Here is a 10368-nt window from a genome sequence, read left to right on the forward strand (position 1 = left end):
GATCACTACTTGATCTGAAAGACGAAAAATCACCCACCAGAATAAGGGATCATGCCAAATTCTAGATTCAAATCTTTCTTTCCAGTTGTTATGCAACACGAGGGTAAAAATACATAAATAAATACTTCAAAAATGTACTGCTTAGCAATAGATTAAAGAGACTCTAACTAACTAGAACTGTCTAGTCATCACAACCACCAGATCTTTTTCCTCCAAGTCATCTGAGAATACCTTTTCTTGTTATCAGTGGAAGACAGATGCTTATAGCCTTAAGCAGGGAGATAGTCACTTTAACTTCCCTATCCACAACTCTTTAATCACAAAAGAAAAGTTATATCACTAATTTGTGGAGGAGATGATCGTATGTTGCTTTTCTGTCACCCGATAAAGAAGCCGAGCACATGTATTATGCATTTTTTATACTCATAGTTTTGATGCAGTTGGAATGAAAAAAATGTAAAGCAGAAGGCTCAACCTTAGAATGTACCAGGTTATATAAAAACTGTCTTAAATCTAGTTCTATATTTAAAATATTACAATAGAAAGCATCACAAGGGAAATTGATTTATGTAAATTTTTTCATTATAAAAGTAGTTCACACAGAATGATACGCCACCAATTTAAGGTATTCAAACAGGCAATAAGGAAAATAATGAATAATTTGACATAAAATGGAAAGGAAATAAATAATTTCTAGGAAAAAATAAGAACGTGTATAAAATGTTGAACTTCACTAATAATTAAAGATATCAAATTAAAACAATAATATTTACATTTTATTTATAAAACTGAAAAAAATTTAGCAGTTTGAGAAAAAAATCAAGCAGTTTGATAATTAAATGTGGCAAGGATTTGGGGGAAATAAGTACTTTCATACACTGTTGTTAGAAGTGTAAACTACCAAAAAATTTTATGAATGTAATTTTGCAATATCTATCAAAGTAAAAAAGTCTTCTCTCTTTGTTTCATATGTCCCATTGTTAGAAATTTACTTGATATAAAAACCTACAAAATAATGAAAAAATATTTGTGTAATGATCATTGTAGCAATTTTTATGGTAAAAATCAAGCAACCAAAATATTTATCAAGACTGGATAAATAAATAACTAAAAATGTGTGCAACTGAATGCAGTGTAGTCATTAAAAATATTGCATAAATCTGTATTGCTGGTATAGAAAATGTTCCTATGTATATATATATTAGAATAAAGATGCGGGGTACAATTCAGGGTTAGTTATACAAACATTGATTATGCAGGTACCCTTGTTGATGAGGTATGCCCCTCCCTCCCCTAGCAGTTACTCTCAACTGCCAATCCCAACACTCCTCCCCTGACAGCTTCCCACTACTGCCAACAGTTTCTTATAGTATTATAATAATTGTTTAAGTTCCACTTATGAGTGAGAACATATGGTACTCTGTTCTTTGTTTCTGTGATAGATCACTGAGTATGATCGATTTTATTTATTTTTATTTATCTATTTATTTATTTACTTTTTTGAGTTGGAGTCTCACTCTGTCGCCCAGACTGGAGTACAGTGGCCGCTCCCGGCCACCACAGCCTCGACCTGCTGGGCTCCGGCGATCCTTCCGCTCAGTCTTCCAAGTAGCCGAAATTACATGCATGCGCTACCACACCTGGCTGATTTTTTGATTTATTGTAGAGATGAGGTCTCGCTGCCCAGGCAGGTCTCGAACCCGCGGGCTCAGGCAATCCACTCACCTCAGCCTCCCAAAGACGTGGGATTACAGGCTGAGCCACCGAGCCCAGCTGTATGATCGATTTTAAATCCATCCAAGTTGCTGCAAAGTCCATATGTTTGTCCTTCTTTATGGCTTCATAATATTCCATTGTGTATATGTACCACATTTTTTTTATCCAGTCCAGCTTTGATGGGCAGCATGGTTGGTTCCATGTTTTTGCTGTTGTGAATAGAGCTGCAACAAACATACGTGTGTAGGTATCTTTTTTGTAGAATGATTTGATTTCCTCCAGGTATACTCCCAATAGGGGACTTGCTGAGTCATATGAAAGGTCAATTCCTAGTTCTTCCAAGGAGGTTGCACTAGTTCGCATCCCACCAGCAGTGTAGAAGCATTCCTTTTTCTCCACATCCTCACCGGCATCTGTTGTTTGTTTTATTAATGATGGCTATTCTTACTGGGGTTAGGGGGTATCTCAATGTGTTTTTGATTATATTTCTCTGATGAGTGAGGTTGAGCACTTTTTCATGTGTCTGTTGACTGCCCATATATCTTCTTTTGAGAGGTGTCTAGTCATATCTCTTGCCCACTTTTTCATGGGGATGTTTGTTTTTTTTCCTTTCAATGTGTTTCAGTTCCTTGTAGATCCTAGATGTTAGGCCTTTGTCAGATATACAGTTGGCAAATATTTTTTCCCATTCTGTGGGCTGTCTCCCTGCTCTCTTGATGGTTTCTTTTGCTTTGCAGAAGCTCATTAGTTTGATGAGATCCCACTTGTCTATCTTATTTCTAAAGGTATGGGCATTTAGGGTTCTGAATAGGAATTGGTTTTCATAAGGGTGTCTCCTGCGTTTTCTAAGATTCTTATATTTGAGGTTTTACATTTACGTCTTTGATCCATTTAGAGTTAGTTTTTGTGTATGGTGAGAGTGAGGGGTCCTGTTTCAATCTTCTGCATGTGATCAGTCAGTTTTCCCAGCACCATTTACTCAATAGGTTCTCCTTTCCCCAGTGGTTGTTGTTGGAGGCTTTGTCAAAGATGAGTTGCTTGAGAAATTGAGGCTTTGCTTCCAGTATCTCTATGCTGTTCCATTGGTCTATATGCCTGTTCTTGTACCAATACCAGGCTGTTTTGATTACTGTAGACTTATACTAAAGTTTAAAGTCTGGAAGTGTGATACCTCTTGCTTTGTTTCTTTTGCAAAGAATTGTTTTGGCTATTCATGGTTGTTTATGTTTCCATATGAATTTCTGTGTCGTCATTTCCAGGTCTGAGAAGAATGATGTTGGTAACTTAATGTGTATTGTGTTGAAGCTGTAGATTGCCTTTGTAGGATGGACATCTTAACAATGTTGATTCTTCCTATCCATGAGCATGGAATATTTTTCCATTTGGTTGTGTTCTTGGATTTCTTTGAGCAATGTTTTGTAGTTCTCATTGTAAAGGTCTTTCACTTCTCTGGCTAGGAAGATGCTGAGGTATTTCATTTTTTTGGTGGCTATTGTGAATGGGATTGTGCTTTTAATTTGGGTCTCTGACTGCTTGTTGTTGGTATATAGGAATGCAGCTGTCTTTTGCACATTTATTTTGTACCCTGAGACTTTGTCAAAGTCCTTTATCAGTGCAAGTAGGTTTTTGACAGATGCTCTTGGATTTTCAAGGTATAGGATCATATCATCAGCAAAAAGGGATAACTTGACTTCCTCTTTTCCTATTTGGATACCCTTGATTTCCTTCTCTTGTTTAATTGTCCCGAGCTAGGACTTCCAACACAGTGTTGAACAAGAGGGGTGAGAGAGGGCAGCTTTATCTTGTTCCAGTTTTCAGGGGAAATATTTCCAGTTTCTGACCATTTAGCAATGTTAGCTGTGAGTTTATTGTAAATGGCACTTACTATTTTGAGGTATGCTCCATCTATGCCTAGATGTTCGAGGGTTTTTATCAAGAAGAGGTGCTAGATTTTATCAAAAACTTTTTCCACATCTAATTATATAATCATGTGGTTTTTGTCTTTACATCTGTTGATGTATTTAATTATATTTATGGTCTTGCGGATGTTGAACCAGCCCTGCATCCCAGGGGTGAAGCCTACTTGGTCATGGTGGATGATTTTTGAGATGTGTTATTGGATTCAGTTTGCTAGAATCTTGTTGAGAATTTTAGCATCTATGTTCATCAAGGATATTGGCCTATAGTTCTCTTTCTTTGTTAGATCTTTACCCAGTTTGGATATCAATGTGATGTTATAAGCTGTTATTTTTAATCTGCCCTTTTCCTTATCCACCATTTAATTCATGTAAATCTGATATAGTCCACCTCCAAATATGTCTCAATTCTAACTTCTCTCCTTCTGTTACTATTCCTTTCCAATGGCTTGCTGTTGTATTTAGAACCAAATGTATATTCTTTAAAATGGCCTCCAGGGCTGGGCATGGTGGCTCACACCTGTAATCACAGCACTTTGGGAGGCAAAGGTGATAGGATTGCCTGAGCTCGGGGGTTTGAGTCCAGCCTGAGCAACACAACAAGACCTCATCTCTACAATAAATCAGAAAATTAGCCAGACATGGGGGCCTGTGCTGGTAGTTCCACTTACTTAGAAGACTGAGGCAGAAGGATCACCTGAGCCCAGCAGGTCAAGCTGCAGAGGCCATTAGCATGCCACTACTCTTCAACCTGGTGACAGAGTGAGACTCTGACTCAAAAAAATAAATAAAATAGAATAGAATAAAACAAAATAAAATGACCTCTAAGCCCTTCTATTAGTTTTTCTCATACATTTTCCTCACTAGCTCCTTGTGGTTGAGAAACTGACCTTCAAACATGTCAAGCTTTTTCCTCATCTGGGGCTTTGGCTTGCTGTTCAGTCTACCTGCTTCTTTGTTTCCCTGGCTTTCTACATGGCTGGCTCTGCCTCATCATTCAGGACACAGATCAAATGTCATATCTTCAAAGAGGCCTTTCTCTGACCACTTCATTTAAAATGGCATCTCCCCATATGCACTCACTACTTCCTAGTGTATTTTGTACATTTATGTTTAAATTACTTGTCTTTTCTTTCCTAATCTCAGAGTGTAAGATCTACGAGAGCAGAGACCTTTCCTTAGTTGTTCATTCTTGTATCTTCTGTGCCTGTAATAGCATCTGGCACTCAGAAAGTACCCAATAAATATTTATTTAATGAATAATTTCCTGAGTCCCAGAACTGTGGTCATGGCCTTCATGAAAGACTCAACTTTCCTACTTTTCTGCTTTAAGCACTGCTGACACAATGAAACAAAGCTTCAGTGTGCTTACTTTGCTAAGATAACCTAGACTTTGAAGCCTTTGCTGAACTTGTATAGCAGTAAAGGCAAATTAGATCTAAAAAATAGCACTCATATTCATTTATAGTAGTCAAATAGTCACATTGTAAAAATCTGGAGTGGTGTTCAGTAGCAGTCTCATTAAAAAATCGGTTGAAGCATAATTGTGTACTTTCCAGAATTCTTGTGTTTTCATTAAGATACAACCTATATACAGTAAAACCACAAAGAATACAGTTCAATAAATTTGTATAGACATATAATATCCTATGGAGACATTCTAGATTAAGATACAGAAAATGGCCTCATGTCTCTCCTCTGTCAATACCAGAGATAGCTGGTATTCTGACTTCTGTCACTGTGAATTAAATTTGCCTGTTTTTGAACTTCATATAAGTAGAATCATAAGGGCTTCTTGTATGAATCTGGCTTCTTTCACTTAACCTAATATCTGTGGGATTCATCCATGTTGATAATTGCTACAAGGTCCATTCTACTCTTTATTTGCTTATGGTAGTCTTGGATTACTTTGGGTTCATTCCAAAGCACAACGTTAACTTCAAGCATCTTAAAAACCTGGAGTGGTGTTCAGTAGCAGTCTCATTTAAGGACTTTGAATACCATTCTTGTGGAATGTATAAGGATAATGTTGAGCTAGGCAATTATCTTAATCCAACTAAAATAGTTGGTCACAGTATACATTAGATGAGCATCTTGAGTCAAACTTGAACATGCAGTCAACCTGAACAAAATGAGCTCAGTCACAGAGGGCCAGATTTTTTAATTAGTTCTCAGTGGCAAGAACATTTTATGTTTCCAAAAGTCAAGTACAAATTCTACAAGTGACACAATCCAAGAAGACTTCATAAGAGTGAATTAAACCTGGCCTCCCACTGTCACCTGCAGCATCTGAAGCCATACTCATTTATTTTTCACTGTTAGTGTTCTTAGAAGCACCAATATGCCATAATAAAAAAAGTAATGGTGAACTCTATTGAGGTATTATTGAATTAAGTAATCCAGTGCAGCACCCGCTACTTGACCTTTGGCAGGTAGTTCTTTTCTTTTTCTTTATCCTTTTCTCATTTCCCCTTGTCCCATTTCTGTCAAAAAAAATATATTAAATACATAAATTCTTTTTTTTTTTTTTTTTTTTTTTGAGCCAGGATCTCACTCTGTTGCTCAGGCTTGAGTACAGTATCACAATCATAGCTCATTGTAACTCTGAACTTCTGGGCTCAGGCAACCCACTCGCTTCAGTCTCCCAAGTAGCTGGAAACCCAGGGACATGCCATCACACCCTGCTAATTTTGGGGGGTTTTCTGGGGGTTTTTTTTTGTAGAGAGGCAGTCTTGCTATGTTGCTTGGGATAGTCTGAAATTCCTGGGCTCAAGCAATCCTTTCATCTTCCAAGGTGCTAGGATTACAGGTATTAGCCAACATGCCTCATAAATTCATCTTAATACATCGTATTCAATCAATCCTTTGTACACACGTGTATTACTTAAAAGTAGAAAGGATTGCACTTTGGGAGGTGGAGGTGAGAGGATTGCCTGAGCTCAGGGGTTTGAGACCAGCCAGAGCAACATGGCGAGACCTTGTCTCTACAATAAATCAAAAAATGAGCCAGGTATGGTGGTACATGCCTATAGTTCCAGCTACTTGGAAGGCTGAGGCAGAAGGATCACCTGAGTTTAGCAGGTTGAGGCTGCAGTGATTGTGAGCATGCCACTGCACTCCAGCCTGGGTGACAGCTACCAACTTAAAAAAAAAAGTAGGAAGAATTTTAAAGGAAATAAATAAAATATAATTAGTTTTTTGTTTTTGTTTGGTTTATTTTTATTTGAGGTAGGATAAATTATTTGTAGTTTAAAGACTGTATGACTGTATTTATAAATGCTATGAACAGAATGTGGTGATACAATGTGTTGACACTTTTTAGAAAAAATTACTATTGCTGTTAATAATAAATGCAAGCCTTCTCTTCCAAGGCTCAAATCAGTATCTCCTGAAATTTCACTGGGCAAAGAATAATCTACCAACAGTCAGTGTTGTAAGAGACCAAATCCTTTCATCTTCATTTATATTTGTGGCAACCTTTGGCCCTAGATTTACTTTATCCCAATTTTATATAGGTGAGTTGGAAAATTGCTGTTATTTGTTGTAGCAGGTTATCATTATAGCAATATCTCCTATGCTTGATAAAAGGAGATATACAAATAGAGAACATTTAATGAGTATTAAATGTTATTTTAAATTTTATTTTCTCTGAAGGTTTAGAATATTATTTTACTTAGTTTTGAGATGACTGGAATTTCATTTTCAATTTTTAATCTTACAATCTAATTGAATTGTGCAGATAGTTTACATTTCTCTGCACTGAAATTATTCACTCATCTCATATTGATAGGTCAAATGCCCCAAATAGTTTGATTTTCTCCTGCCTAAGTTTTGAGAACTAATTATCCTTGTAGAGGGCTTGAAGCTCAACATAAATAAAATTTTTAATGAGAATCCAAAAGTTGTACTTACATATTTATTAGTATTTATTTAGCAATATGTTCAGAAAATACTTTGAAATGTATTGGAAAATAATTAACATTATCTTGAGACTTTTCCACTGCGAAGCATCTTACTCTAAGAAACCAGATGCTCTTGACAGTTCTTATACCTCTCCCTTCACCCAGGTAAAAATGTGAATGAAAGAGTTGAACTCGAGGCAGTCCTTCCTAATTTGATGGCTAGTAGAACAAAATGATTATTGGTATCCATTAAAAATCATACTTAGTGTCTAGAAAAAAAGTAGCATGTCAAAATAAAGCTACATAGCTGCCCGTGGTCACCGGTGCCAGTGGGCAGGCCCCCGCCGCCCTTGACCTCCGGCCCCGCGGGCTTTAACCCTAAGCGCAGGGCGCCCGGCAGGACCAGGCCGCGCAGCCAGGTTCCGATGCAGGCCTTAGTAGAAGGAGGTTGCTTACGGCTTTGCTGCAGGCTCAGACATGGCCTTTTCAACCCTCCAGAGACATGAGGCTGGTGCAATTCCAGGCACCCCACCTGGCGGGGCCTTACCTGGGCCTGGAGACAGGGAATGGTGGAGGGGTTATTGACCTCAATGCTTTTGACCCCACGCTCCCCAAGACAATGTTGCAGTTCCTCGAGCAGGGAGAGGCCACCCTCTCAGTGGCAAGAAGAGCCCTGGCTGCTCAGCTGCCAGTCCTACCACAATCAGAGGTGACCTTCCTGGCACCAGTCACACGTCCAGGCAAGATGGTGTGTGTGGGCATGAATTATGTGGACCACTGCAAAGAACAGAACGTGCCAGTGCCCAGGGAGCCCATCATCTTCAGCGAGTTCGCCATCTCCACTGTGGGACCCTATGATGAGATTGTCCTCCCACCCAAGAGCCAGGTTGGTGCCTCGTCACTGCCCTCCAGAGTCACTAAGGCCCATCACAAGGGCACTTGGAGCTCAGTATTCAGCCTCTGGGAGCCACCTCTCGCTCACTAGTGCATTAAACTATAGGGGATTAGATGTACAGTAACAACACTGACTTAGACAAAAAGAAATTAATTTACATGTTTTCCTGATTACAAAGGTAACACACCTTCATTGTAGAAAATTAATAAAATACAGATAAACATAAAAAGCTAGCCAGGCTCGGTGGCTCAGCCTGTAATCCCGCGCTTTGGGAGGCTGAGGTGAGTGGATTGCCTGAGCCCGGGGGTTCGAGACCCGCCTGGGCAACTTGGTGAGACCTCATCTCTACAATAAATTTAAAAAAAAAAAAAAATTAGCCGGGCGTGATAGCGCGCGCCTGTAATTCCAACTACTTGGAAGGGTGAGGCAGAAGGATCACCGGAGACCCAGCAGGTCGAGGCTGCGGTGGCCTGGAGCGGCCACGGCACTCCAGTCTGGGCGACAGAGTGAGACTCCAACTCAAAAAAAATAAAATAAAATAAAAAGCTAAAAGTCACCCATATTTCTTTTGCCCAGGGCTTACAATATTACTGTTTTACTGTATAGCTTGCCAGTGTTTTTCTATACCTGTGTATGCTTATACTGTGTACATACTTACCTTTTACTTAAGACTCCAAGGACATTTTTCCATGCTATTAAATATTCTCCCTGACATAAAAAACAAATAAATAAATAAATAAAAATAAAGCTACATATTACTCTTCTGGTTTAATCTCAGCTTTCTCTCCTTGCCATCTGTTTGGTAAATGTAACTATGTTTGATATCATTTCACCTCTATGCCTTCTTACTTCATGCCCAATTTCCTACTCCCTGTGACTACAGTCCTTCCCTGTAAATCATGCCTTTCACTCCTTGAGAAACATTCAAGACAGATGAAAATTCGTGGGCCGCTACTGGTTAAAGTTGAACAATTTGAGCATGAAGAAGAGTAATACTTATAATTTATTTGTATAATACAATTTAATATGTAAGACTCCATAGTCCCCCCAAAATAAAAAATAAGATCTATAGATCTCTAATGATGCTTTTTTAAAAAAAGCATACCAAAAAAAATCCCTTTATTGCTACTATTGGATGTTATTTTCACATCAATTCTTGTCTCTGAAAAATGGTAATTTAAGGGAAAGACTCAAGCATGTATGCTACCTTTCCAGTAGAAACTATCTTTTAGGGTAACCACATAGCCCCAATTGTGGGGGAATGCACTAGCTAGTTTAGAAGGAATTATATAAACTATGTCAAGAACAAAAAAGCAGACTATTAGTAATTTTAAAATCTAGAATATGTTAGATTATGGATATACAGGTGATCATTATACAATTATCTCATCTTTTCCATATGTTGGAAATTTTTCATAATTAAAAAAAGTTGCCATCATGCCAACAAGCAGAAAGTAAAATTATAAAAATGGTAACAACTTGAGTTAAAGAGAAAAACTTTAGTAACATATACTCTACATGTTCAGAAACTACAATTAAAATTTCCAGTCCTGTCAAGGAAAGTTCTCCAGGAAAGCGGGGAGGCATGAAGATTTAAGCAAAACCATCTCTTCCCCCAATCCAGTAAATCAGGGTAACATCTATTCCCAATCACAATCACTTCAAATAACTGCGTTTCAGCAGGCAAGAACAAATATTTCTTTATAAAGATTTCTCTACAGAGTAATAAGCTCCACAGTACCCACAGTCATAAAAGACTGCTTTAAAACTGACATTTTAAAGACTTCTACCCATCTGATAAGACCGTGAGACTAAACTCGGGGATTACATTCCATACCCTCTGCTTTGTCTGTGTCTGTAGCAAGGATGATGGACACAGCCAGAAGTCTAGTGTTCTGCAGTGTTTGGCCAAGGTAGCTATACATTTGACATTATTTAC

General features: G+C 38.2%; 1 pseudogene across 1 annotated transcript; it reads left to right on the plus strand.

Moving 5' to 3' along the window:
• Positions 1-7570: 7570 nt before the first annotated feature.
• LOC103266461 lies at positions 7571-8519 on the plus strand (annotated as a pseudogene). The gene is made up of 2 exons (XR_002482315.1): positions 7571-7699; positions 7923-8519. The product of XR_002482315.1 is annotated as a fumarylacetoacetate hydrolase domain-containing protein 2A pseudogene (transcript).
• The last annotated feature ends 1849 nt before the right edge of the window (positions 8520-10368 follow it).

This window comes from Carlito syrichta, unplaced genomic scaffold (assembly GCF_000164805.1).
Source record: "Carlito syrichta isolate Samal-C Ts95f unplaced genomic scaffold, Tarsius_syrichta-2.0.1 Scaffold307189, whole genome shotgun sequence".
NCBI classification, from domain to species: Eukaryota; Metazoa; Chordata; class Mammalia; order Primates; family Tarsiidae; genus Carlito; species Carlito syrichta.